We start from the raw sequence: 13198 nt of genomic DNA, 5'->3' as shown, positions 1-13198 counted from the left end.
TAGTGAAGATAACTCAGTCTTGAGACTAAAAATCTGAACGTCACGTGTTCGATCCACGTTCACCGCACCTGATTCAAGTAGTATAACTTACCATCTTATCTAAATTTAGAGATGAATTTTCATTTTAATGTTAGCGTGGATACTATAAATGCTCTATAAGATATTTCAATGTTGTTAAGTTGAGTCCTTTTGATGTTGGTGATGATTTTTCTGACTCATTTTATTGCATGGAACAATAAAATTGATGTTCCCATAGAATCGTCAATACATTCTACTTTCAATGTTGTTAAGTTGAGTCCTTTTGATGTTGGTGATGATTTTTCTGATTCGAGGACGAATCCTAAAGAGGGGGATAATGATAAGAATCAAGGTGTACATTCTACTTTCAATGTTGATAAGTTGAGTCCTTTTGATGTTGGTGATGATTTTTCTGATTCGAGGACGAATCCTAAAGAGGGGGATGATGATAAGAATCAAGGTGTACATTCTACTTTCAATGTTGCTGAGTTGAGTCCTTTTGATGTAGGTGATGATTTTTCTTATTCGAGGACAAATCCTTTTGAAGAGGGGGATGATGATAAGAATCATGGTGTTCAAACTGGACCCATTACACAACCCAAGGCCAAGAAGATTCAACAAGCATTCATACTTCATCTACAAAATTAGATAGGCTAGGTTCAACCATCATTTCATATGTTACAAGCTGATTCGTTTGAGTCAAGATCATTTGGAGATTCAAAAGTAAATATTTTTACGGTTGAAGTAGTGGATGAAGTTGCAAGCATTATTTCATGAGTGGTTTATCCAAATCTTGTTTCTCAATCTTTGATCTCATTATCTAATTCTAGCTTTATCTCTTGGTTGATCCAAATTTTGTATAAGAAGGTGTTAATTTCTTTAATACAAGGGTTCTTGCTTCTACAAAAGCTTGGCTCGTTGGGCTGAAGATTACGGTTGGTCTATCATCCTTCAACGAGATCTTCTATCCCCATGACTTGCTCTGATGCGGTCGTTCTTCTAACGCCGATGACACGTCCAGTTGTCGAGATTGGTAATGTGAGTTTGTAACCAATCCATTGAGGTTCTTGGAATGATTCTATAGCTTATCATTTCCATGTTGGGAGTTGGATCATGGGTCTTGGGCGAAGCAATCCTTGATTTACCGCCCTTCGAGTTGAAGGAAGTGTCATACGGCTAAATTTTTTTTCAATTTTTTTATTTTTTTTTAGTGATTTTATTTGATTTTATTTCAATTTTGTCAAACTCACTCAGGTTCTCATCTCAATCATTTCAACCCTGTTGGCATTCAATAAGAGAGACCTTGGAGATAACCTGTAACTATTCAACTGGATTATCACATTAACAATTTGAATCAAATAAAGTGACATTAACCATTTGAATCACCTCAACCCCACTTGTTGAACTTGACCAAATGTCTATAACATAACACTAACAAAGGTACAAAGTAACACAAACAAAGGTACAAAGTAACACTAACAAAGGTACAAAGTTCATAAAAGTCTTGTTAATCTAAAATACCTTTGAACTTGACCATTATAGTGCCTCTCAAACGTAGGTAAAGTTTAAATTCGAGTCTCCTTGTCCAACTCACTCGGGTGCTCATCTCAACCATGATGGTGTTCAACAAGAGAAACCTCGAAAATAGCCGGATTATCGCATTAACCATTTGAATCACCTCAACCCCACTTGTTGAAATTGAAACAAATATCTATAACATAACACTAACATAGATACGATGTTCATAAAAGTTTTTAATCGAAGATACTATTGAACTTGACCATTAAAGTGCCTCTCAAAATGAGATAAAGTTTAAATATAATTGGTGACAAAAGATGAAACTATAAAATAAAAAGAAATAAGAAAATAATATTCAATTTGAGAGAATCAAACCAGAATCTCCTAGATGAAAGCCAAATATCCAAACGGTTGGACAACAATGAATTTTTGGTATAGTTGTCCTAAAGTCTTTTGTCTAATCGCTCAAGAGTTTTACTATGATGTTTTGGGTAATGTCTAACTCTTTGACACGTCCTTTCATGTGTGTGATAGAGTTCTCAGAATTACCGCGACATTTCGAGCTGTTCGATCGTGTGACTCTTTCTTCAAAAGGGTAAACATCAAACATCAGGTCTTTGATTGACAACCCATCCAAAGGAGCGTCGATTGCATCGATTCCATCAACAGTCTTCCCATGAGTTTATGGTGCATGACCCATTTTTTATACCATTCACCTTCGAGCGCCACCATAGTTTTGCATCGTCCGTGAGATGCATTGCGACCAACGTAACTCTTAGGTCCTATGAGCAAGTTCCAGTAACCTTCAAGTATTGTTCTACGTAAAAAATAAAGCTTTTTAATTCCTTAGCATCCCGGTTTCCATTTAAGGGGTTGTGTTCTTGAATTTTAAGTTTGTTAAGCCCACATGAACTTGGCTTGAGGTGTGGTTCTCTACAGCACAACTTGTCAAACTCACTCGAGTGCTCATCTCAACCATGATGTCGTTCAACAAGAGAGACCTCGAAAACGATTGGATTATAGCATTAACCATTTGAATCACCTGCTCATCTCAACCATGACGTCGTTCAACAAGAGAGACCTCGAAAACGACTGGATTATTGCATTAACCATTTGAATCACCTGCTTATCTCAACCATGATGTCGTTCAACAAGAGAGACCTCGAAAACGACTGGATTATCGCATTAACCATTTGAAATTGAACAAAATATCTATAATATAACTCTAACAAAGGTACAAAGTTCATAAAAGTCTTTTTAGTCTAAGATAGAAACTGTAAAATAAAATGAAATAAGAAAATAATATTCCATTGCCGGGAATCGAACTCGGGTCCTGGGTGAAAGCTAGATATCCTGACTGTTGGACAACAATCAATAATATTCCATTTCTCAACACGTCCTTCCCTATGTGTGTTAGAGTTCTAAGGGCTACCGCGACGTTTCGAGCTGTGAGATTGTGTGGCTCTTTCTTCAAAAGAGTCAATATCAAATGTTAGGTCTTTGATTGGCAACCCATCCAGGGGAGCGTCAATTGCATTGATTCCATCAACGATCTTCCCATGAATCTATGGTGCATGACCCATTTTTTATACCATTCACCTTCGAGCATTACCATAGTTTTTCATCGTCCATGAGATGCATTGCGGCTAACGTAACTCTCAAGTCGTATGAGAAAGTTCCTGTAGCCCTCAACTCTCAGGTCGTATGATAGAGTTCTTAGAGCTACCGCGACATTTTGAGGTGTTCGATCGTGTGGCTTTTTCTTCAAAAGAGTCAACATCAAACGTCAGGTCTTTAATTGGCAACCCATCAAGGGGAGCGTCGATTGCATCGATTCCATCAACGGTCTTCCCATGAGTTTATGGTGCATGACCCATTTTTTATATCATCCACCTTCGAGCGCCACCGTCCATGAGATGCATTGTGGCCAATGTAACTCTTAGGTCCTATGAGCAAGTTCATGTAACCTTCAAGTATTGTTCAACGTCAAAAATAAAGTTTTTTTAATTCCTTAGCATCCTCGTTCCCATTTAAGGGTTTGTGTTTTTGGATTTTCAGTTTGTTAAGCCCAACATGAGCTTGGTTTGGGGTGTGGTTCTCTACGACCCTACTTGTCAAACTCACTCTGGTGCTCATCTCAGTCATCTCAGCCATGATGGCGTTCAACAAAAGAGATCTTGAAAATGATCGAATTATCACATTAACCATTTGAATGACCTCAACCTCACTTGTTGAAATTGAACCAAATATCTATGACAACACTATTAAAGGTTCAAAGTTCATAAAAGTCTTTTTAATGTAAGATACTATTGAACTTGACCATTATAGTGCCTCCAAACCAAGTTCATAAAAGTCTTTTGAATTTAAGATACTATTGAACTCATCCATTATAGTGCTTCCCAAACCTAGGTAAAGTTTAAATATAATTGGTGACAAAAGATGAAACTATAAAATAAAAGAAATAAGAAAATAAAATTTCATTGTCGAGAATCAAACTCGGGTCTCCTCGATGAAAGCCAGATCTTCTGTGTAATGTCTAACTCTTCGACACGTTTTTTTTATGTGTGTGATAGAGTTCTCAGAGATACCGCCACGTTTCTTGTTGTTCGATCACGTAGCTCTTCCTTCAAAAGAGTCAACATCAAACATTAGGTCTTTGATTGGAAACCCATACAGGGGAGCTCGATTGCTTCAATTCCATCAATGGTCTTCCCATAATTTTTTGGTGCATGGCCAGTTTTTTATACAATTCACCTTCACGCGCCACCATTATTTTGCATCGTCCATGAGATGCATTGTGGGCCAATGTAACTCTCAGGTGCTATGAGAAATTTCCTATAGTCTTGAAGTATAATATCAAAACATATTAACGTATTTGATATATTAAATATTAAAATAATTGATGTGTATCATAAACATTAAATAAAAATATATATTTGAAATTTGAATGATATTCATATTAATTAATCATAAATTATGATATTCTACCACATTTTAATATTATTTAAATAAGATATTATATCTTAATGTATTATGTATTCAAATTTATAATTTGACAAAAATTATCACAAGTTCACTGTAAATAGAACCCTAGGGTTAAGTCAAAAAGCATCAAACACTAAATACTGTGACATTTTATGTGATATTTAGCAGAGGAAGCTGATAAGGTCTTGAAAGAGCAAGTGGTCATGTTTGACATTTTAGGTTAACATGGTGAAAAGAAACCAGAAATTCTGATATTGGTAATTAACTACAAACGTTTGAATAAGGTTTTAGAATAAATAATATATCCAATCCAAAACAAAAATGATTTGATAAAAAGAATTTAGAGTCAAATGTTTTTATAAAATTCGACATGAAATTGGGATTTCGGAAAATTCTAATTTCTTAAAAGGACAAATATAAAATAGCATTTAATGTCCAATTTAGAAAATATGAGAGGAACGTCATGCCATTTAGGCTGAAAAACGCTCCATCTAAATTTCAGAAGATTATGAATGATACTTTTAATCCTTTCAAAAAATTTCGATAGTTTATATTGATGATGTGTTGATATTTTCTAAATCAATTACGATCAACACTTTAAACATCTACATGTATTCATTAATGTAATCAAAAGAAATCAGCTAGTTGTGTCCATACTCAAAATCAAATAATATCAAACTCAGATCCGTTTTCTTGGATTTTAAATTTATTTGAGCCTTATTAAAACTCATCCAATGGTCTTTGTCTCAAACTTTGGTGATGACCTATCCTAGAAAAGCCAACTTCAAAAAAATTTTAGGTTCTCTCAATTACGTGTCTTATATCCTTCAAGATATCAAACACATTTACAAATGTCTTGATGAGTGTCTTCATAATAATACAAAGCCTTGATTTGTAAGGGATATCTCTACAACCCAAAAAAATCAAATCATTAGTCAAATAAACTCTCTGCTTAAGTCTTATTGACCCAAGGGCCGATCTCATAATGAAATGCATCAAATATCGGATATGGAGGTATCTAAAATTGTCAAAGAGGACAGAAAATCAATTATCATATTTCATTCAAAAGCCTCTAATAATACCATACAAATTACACAATTGTAAAAATAAAAAAAAATTATTTCCATTGTACTCTGTGTACAAAAATTTTAAAGAAAATTTAATTAACAAAACTATTAAATCTATTCTAGAGTCAAATTTAGTTTTAGAAAAAGAAGGGAATAATCTTGTTTCAAACAAAAAATAATTTTGCTAGATAGAAGTAAATTTTGTTGTGGTTTGATTTTAAAATTCTACCTATAAAAGAAGTTGAAAACACCTTGGGAGATTACTTATGGGAGAGTTTCTAACAAAGTCTCTCTTCTCTCCTCTGTCTTCTCAAACTGATACTAATCCAACCATTCATTTGCATGGACTCAAAAGTTCAATTATCTACAAAAGAAGTTGAAAACACATTGTGAAAGTCGGTAAGGATACTACGACCTCTAGCTTTGAAAAATCCAGCGTTGTTGGCGCTTATCAAAATCGCTGCCAAAATAAAGTTTAATGAGTGGTTCTATGGTGTAGTGGTTAGCACTTTCGACTTTGAATCTAACGACCTGTGTTTAATTCCCGATAGGTAATCCACCAATTTATACAAAATTGGTCCATAGCCGATTCGGTAGGGTCACTTTTCGATCGATAATCTTTAGAAGGGGTCATTAAGGTTGAGATCATACAAAATGGGAGCATAGTTCAATGTTAGAGCATTTGATTGCAGATTAAGAGGTCACCAATTCGAACCTAGTTGAGCCCTTCTATCTAGGATAGAAATTTGTTACACTTTTTGGACTGACACTATGTCTAAGGGGTCACTAAGGTTAAAATCCTACAAAATGGATCCATGGCTCAGTAGTAGAGAATTTGACCGGTCACCCATTTGAACTTGGTTGGGCCCTTTTTTTTTTTTTGATAGACACTTTTTACACTTTTGGACTGACACTCTGTAGAAGGGATCACTAAAGTTGAAATCATGCCAAATGGGTCCATAGCTCAGTGGTAGAGAATTTGACTGCAGATTAAGAGGTCACCAGTTTGAATCTGGTTGGGCCCTTTTATTTTGGACAGACACTTTGTTCGATTTACTCCCGACCACCGAGTGTCTAAAGGGAAAAGAAATAAGAATAATTACGATTCCATTTTCTCCTTTCTTATTTTGTACTATAAACCTATAAACTCTATTTTGACCAAGCACCAAAGTCTTGTACTCACTCCATGTTTTCCATATCTTTCCTGTAACTAATAGTAGTTGCCCTAGACAAACAACACCAACTATTTTTTATGTTTTAAAATGATTTTTTTAAAACATCAAAAATAGGTAAATACCTTGCAATAGGTGCTTCAAGAACCCATGGAAAATGGGTCATTGCCCTGTTTGTTTTCACTTACTCCTCTTTTCTTATTTTGTACTATGAACCTATAAACTCTATTTTGACAAAGCACCACAGTCTTGTACTCACTCCATGTTTTCCATATCTTTTATGTAACTAAGAGTAGTTGCCCTAGACAAACAACACCAACTATTTTTTATGTTTTAAAATGATTTTTTTAAAACATCAAAAATAGGTAAATACCTTACAATCCGTGCTTCAAGAACTCATGGAAAATGGGTCATTGCCTCTTTTTTGTTTTCACTTACTCCTCCTAAATGTATAAAATGTTTCCTATTTTTATTCATTTTCTCTTTTCTTATTTTGTACTATGAACCTATAAACTCTATTTTGAATATAATGTAAATACCTTGCAATCCGTGCTTCGAGAACCCACCGAAAATGGGTCATGACTCCCTTTTTGTTTTCACTTACTCCTCCTAAATGTATAAAATGTTTCCTATTTTTATTCATTTTCTCTTTTCTTATTTTGTACTATGAACCTATAAACTCTATTTTGAATATAATGTAAATACCTTGCAATCCGTGCTTCGAGAACCCACCGAAAATGGGTCATGACTCCCTTTTTGTTTTCACTTACTCCTCCTAAATGTATAAAATGTTTCCTATTTTTATTCATTTTCTCTTTTCTTATTTTGTACTATGAACCTATAAACTCTATTTTGAATATAATGTAAATACCTTGCAATCCGTGCTTCGAGAACCCACCGAAAATGGGTCATGACTCCCTTTTTGTTTTCACTTACTCCTCCTAAATGTATAAAATGTTTCCTATTTTTATTCATTTTCTCTTTTCTTAAATATTAAAATCTTAAATAAAGAGGAAGAGCTCTCTAAAATTTTCTTCTTTGCCAGTAATTTCACATAATTTAACATTTTAAAAATCGGTAAATTAAAAAATCCTACATTGATATATTCGTAATTTCATGTAGTTGTCCTAAGTTTGCCGGCGACATTGTTTGTTGTCGAGCTTGATAATGTGAGTTTGTAACCCATCCGTTAGGGTTCTTGGAATGATTCTCTAGATTATCCCTTCCATGTTGGGAGTTGGGCCATGGGTCTTGGGTGAAGGATCCGTTGGTTTACTGCCGCTAAAAGTTAAGGAAGCATCTTAAGGCTAGTTTCACATAGTATCATTGTCTTTGAGATAACAATTCTTTTCTATTTTATCTAAATTTTTAAAATATGGGTTAATTTCCAAATGCATGCTAACACCCTTATTATTGAATGAATGACATGAAACTAGTTTCACATAGTAACGTTGCCTTTTGCTCCTATTGGTGGAAGCATAATGTTGGATGGATATGACAACCCTAGAGGGGTGAATAGGGTTTCAATAATGTAATTATTAATTTTTTTTTTTAATAACAATCAAACTTGATACCATGCAATAAAACTTAACAATAATTTAGAACTTAAATAGGAAAAGGGTTAGAAAAAATAACCGTTTAATTTTATAGTGGTTCAGTCAAACTCGACCTACTCCACTCCCCAAGCACTCCTTAGGAATTTGAATAAAACTTTCTGACTCTTTCCTCGGATTAGAGCCCAACCGCTACACCGCTCTTTTTACGAGTGCAAGAGCAAACTCAATCCTTTCCACGGCCCAGGATCAAACCGGTACACCGCTCTTTTTACGAGTTCAAGAGCAAACTTAGTCCTTTCCACGGCTCAGGATCAAACCGGTACACCGCTCTTTTTACGAGTTTAAGAGCAAACTCAATCCTTTCCACGGCTCAGGATTAAACCGATACACCGCTCTTTTTACGAGTTCAAGAGCAAACTCAATCCTTTCCATGGCTCAGGATCAAACCGGTACACCGCTCTTTTTACGAGTTCAAGAGCAAACTCAATCCTTTCCATGGTTCAGGATCAAACCGGTACACCGCTCTTTTTACGAGTTCAAGAGCAAACTCAATCCTTTCCACGACTCAGAATCAAATCGGTACACCACTCTTTTTACAAGTTCAAGAGCAAACTCAATCCTTTCTACGACTCAGGATCAAACCAGTACAATGTCTGAAATCTTATAGAAACACACCATAACACTCTGAAATAATAGACATCTCTCCTAGGAATAAGATAAAAAAAAATAGAATTGGAAGCTTTGTAGAGAGCAACAATATAGGCTTTTTTAAAAAAATTTAGATCGAGGAAACAAATGTTCTGTGTGTTGTGTTGTGAAAAATACTAAGAGGTGATGAGTTTAAATATCGATCAAGTTGTAAAAATAGGAATTGATACGGACCACTAAAACGTGAACCGAAACGTGGACCCCGAAAAATAATATTTATTTATTTTTAAATTTATCGTAAAAAATAATAGACCACATGTTTCATTTAAATATATATTAAAAACATTTTAAATTCATTTTTATTATATATATATAACATATTTAAATGTAATACTATAAAAAAAAATGTTAATGAAAACTGTGAGTAACATTTTAAAAATAATTAAAAGTTTTATAAATCTAAATGAAATCCTTATAATTGAAATGATTTTGTAATTCAAATAATTATCTTTACGAAAACTAAATAAAATCATTATAATTTCTTTCTATTTAAAAGTAATAACTCGTTTTGATAAATGAAATCATTATAAATTATTTTTTTCATTTAAAAGTAACAACTAGTTTTTATAAATGTAAATGAAATCTTTATAATTTCTTTCCATTTAAAAGGTAACCGAAAACTTTTATAAATGTAATTAAAATGATTTTATAATTTAAAAGTAATGGAAAACTTTTATAAATGTAATTGAAAACTCCACCATTTGTTACTCTACCAAATTTATAAATCTCATACTTCGATTATGTCAATTTTGTCGCTGTTCCATGATGTCAATTTTGTCACCACATCATCAATTTTGTCACCATATCATCACGTCAGGTATTTTGTTTTGAATTTGATTGGTCCATGATGTCAATTTTGCCACAACATCATCACGTCGGGTATTTGTTTTGACTTGAACTTCTTCGTTTTATCTCTAATTCGAGTGAACCAAAAAAGACGTTGAAATCGTTGTTCCCAACCTTACACTGTGGACAAAAATATTGAAAATTGTTTATAATTGAAGGTAGGTTTGTTATCATCAAAAGATTAAGGCAAAAAAGCCAACATATAATAGGTCGATTATACCTATAGAATAGTTTTAAGCGTGACAATGAGACTAATTTTTTTTTTTTTAGTTAAAAATTAGAATTATAACAATCTGTCTAAAACCCTCGGACTAATTTTGCTTCATTTCTAAATGCAGGCAGACAAATAGAAAAATGAAAACATGTAAATTGTAAACTCAAACATTTCAAAGAAATAAATAAGTTTTGATGGTACCCATGCTAACCCGAAAATAAACAAACCAAATTTATTTCAAACATAGAAAACTTCATGTCTCCATCTTGTAAAGCCAATAAACAAAAGGGCCTAATATAGTAGAGAAATAAAAAAATGCTAGGTTGTGCTGTGCCATCAGTGATGAATGGATGTTGACTTTGACCAATTCCTATTATTTTTTTTTCCTATATTTTGAAACTATTTTAAGCACTCTTTTCTTGTACTCCTTGTAATTTCTACCTTTTAAGGTTGTAAATATTTTGGTACGGGTGACTATTATGATTACCAGTCAAGTGGAAATAAATTTTGAAGATGAAATTAATATTAAAGTATTAATTTTGATGTCATCTTTACCTGAGTTTTGGGATATTGTTATATTTATTAAAGTAATTAAATACTTAAAATTCACATACCTAATAGATATAAAGTTAGAACTTTTTGATATAAAGCTCAACTTTATATTCATTAAAGTAATTGATTTTAATGTGTTGAAACTCTATTAGATATATATATATAAAGGAATTAATTTGACATATTATATATTGTTTAGAGATGATATAAACTTGAAAGTGTATGAAAATATTATATATGGTCCCATGGTCTATCGATACAAAGATGAAAGTACTGATACATTAGGAGATTGTCCCATGGTCTTCGCCTTGAGCATTTTTGCCCTCGATTTCTTTATGAAACATAAAGATGGTGATGTCTTAAAGCGCGTGGTCTTAATTTTGGAATTTGATCCTTCGTCTGCAACTTATTCGAAAAAGCAAAATTTTGTTTCCTTAGGCAACCTTATTTAAGACGTATTAACTCCCGATTTCTTCATTAAAAGCGCTCAACTTAATCTTCTAAAGCTAAAGAAAGGGTCAATTTTTAAGAAAATGGATTGTAAGTAAGACTTCGATCCTTACTCCCAAATTTTAAACGAAAATAATTTTCTTCAATCGGACTTGCTTTGAGTCTTGTTAACCTACGTGGTCTTCTACGAAAATATTCCTTGGAGGTTCAAAAATCGAACATGATAGGTTTCTTGACAAATTTGCATGTAGGCTCGTATTTAATTTTCGAGCTTCAACCATCTCCCGTTAAAGATGGACCAAATTGAGAAGTTGTGTTTGAGGCACCTTCAACACCCTGAAGGAAAATGGTTGGCTATGACTCTCAAATTTGGAAGAAATCCGCGAGTAAGAAACCCAAAATCTCAGAGGCTATAACAACTCACAGTTGAAGGTTCAACTTAGCTCGATTCTTGCTCCAAACGAAAGCTCCTACTTCAGAATTTGTAGAGAGAGCTTAAATCGACGTTAAAAACTTCTAGATTGTCGTGAATTTGAGATTGAATTTTATGAAATTTATGCCAAACATATTCTCTTTGAGTAGTGGGCAACTGATCTCCATTTTAAATTTGGTCGTTGGATTCGATGAGTTGTGTCTCTTCTATAACATATTTAGAAGGCCATTTGAATATGTCATGATTCAAAGATTTTATACAAAGTTACAAGGCCATTGGAATATGTCCAGATTTAACCAAAAGTTAGGGTGGTAAATGACCAACATATCCCTATAAGAATTCTAAAATATTTTCAAGATTACAAAAAAAACCTCCATTGTTAAATAAACTTTTTAAGACTCATTTATGACCATGGATAAGTATGCAAGATCGCCTGAGGTATGACCTTAAGAAAAATGATGAAACAACTCTTAATAACCTTTTATAAGAATCCAGGTTTGTTATGAATATCAAATGACAACATGTGTATATGAAACTTAAGAAAAATGATGAAACAACCCTTAATAACCTTTTATAAGAATCAAGGTTTGTTATGAATATCAAATGACAACATGTGTACATGAAACTATTCTTAAGTATCTCAAGTTTTACTACATATAAGAATATTTATTATGCTTATGCAAATCCGTCTTAGGTGAGAGTTTTATTAAGTCACTCCGTAGTGTTACAAAGAAATTTGAGGAAATAACATTTTTTCTTTTTTTTTAGATGTTTATGCACAAATAGTAAGAGGAAGCTTTGAGGTTGTATGAGGCAAAGTGGTCAATGATTGGATACTTTAGCAAGATTTGGAGTATGTGAATTAAAAGATAAAGTAATACATATAGACTAATCAAGTCATGATCTAGTTAAAGGAAGAAACTAAATCACCGGGAAGAAATTAGGAAGGTTTGAATTAAGGTTGAATGTTATATGTAAGTTATTCCAACATTAATACCAACACTAGATCTGAGTTAGAATGATGTTGTTGGGCTCACTAATTTCCCATAACTTAAGTAATTTTTATAAATCAGATATTGAACAAGGTTTCTAGACTTGTTTTATAATAGTGTTCATATCGATTATAGGAGGCTAATTAGAGACAAAAAAAAATAACAAGATGAGCCCTTAAGCCAACTTGATACCTCTATATAAAGAGGGGAACTTTCTTTATAAGAGTGTGAAAATTTCTCTATGCGTTTTAAAAGCGTAAGGTAATCCCAAAAATCAAAAGAATACAATACCTATATGGGCCAATTTCATTAATTTTCAATAATGATATATTAGATTTAAAAGATAATCACTTATAGTTTTAAGTTTATTATGCATAAAATTATTTTATGTAAGCGAAACTCGATTGACTGAATGAGGAGCTACCGATCTACAATGTGCATAAAGCCTATGGCCTATTAACTCAGTTGGTTAGAATGTCGTGCTAATAATGTGAAGGTCATTGATTTGACACTTGCATGGGCCAATTTCATTTCTTCTTAATAATATCTTTTCATGATACGGGGTTACAAGATTACGAACTTTAAAGATAATGACAAAGTTTTAAGTTTTTTATGCATAAAATTATGTAACCTAAACTCGATTGACTAAATTAGGAGCTATCGATCTACAATGTGCATAAAACCTAT

General features: G+C 33.0%; 1 non-coding gene across 1 annotated transcript; it reads left to right on the top strand.

The window, feature by feature from the left end:
* Positions 1 to 6541: 6541 nt before the first annotated feature.
* On the top strand, positions 6542 to 6613 carry TRNAC-GCA. The gene has a single exon. It is a non-coding gene; the product is annotated as a tRNA-Cys (tRNA).
* The last annotated feature ends 6585 nt before the right edge of the window (positions 6614 to 13198 follow it).

This window comes from Cucurbita moschata, unplaced genomic scaffold (genome assembly GCF_002738365.1).
Source record: "Cucurbita moschata cultivar Rifu unplaced genomic scaffold, Cmos_1.0 Cmo_Scf00046, whole genome shotgun sequence".
In the NCBI taxonomy this organism is placed as follows: Eukaryota; Viridiplantae; Streptophyta; class Magnoliopsida; order Cucurbitales; family Cucurbitaceae; genus Cucurbita; species Cucurbita moschata.
Note: the sequence above shows the minus strand (reverse complement) of the source record. Positions and strands in the feature narration are given on the sequence as shown.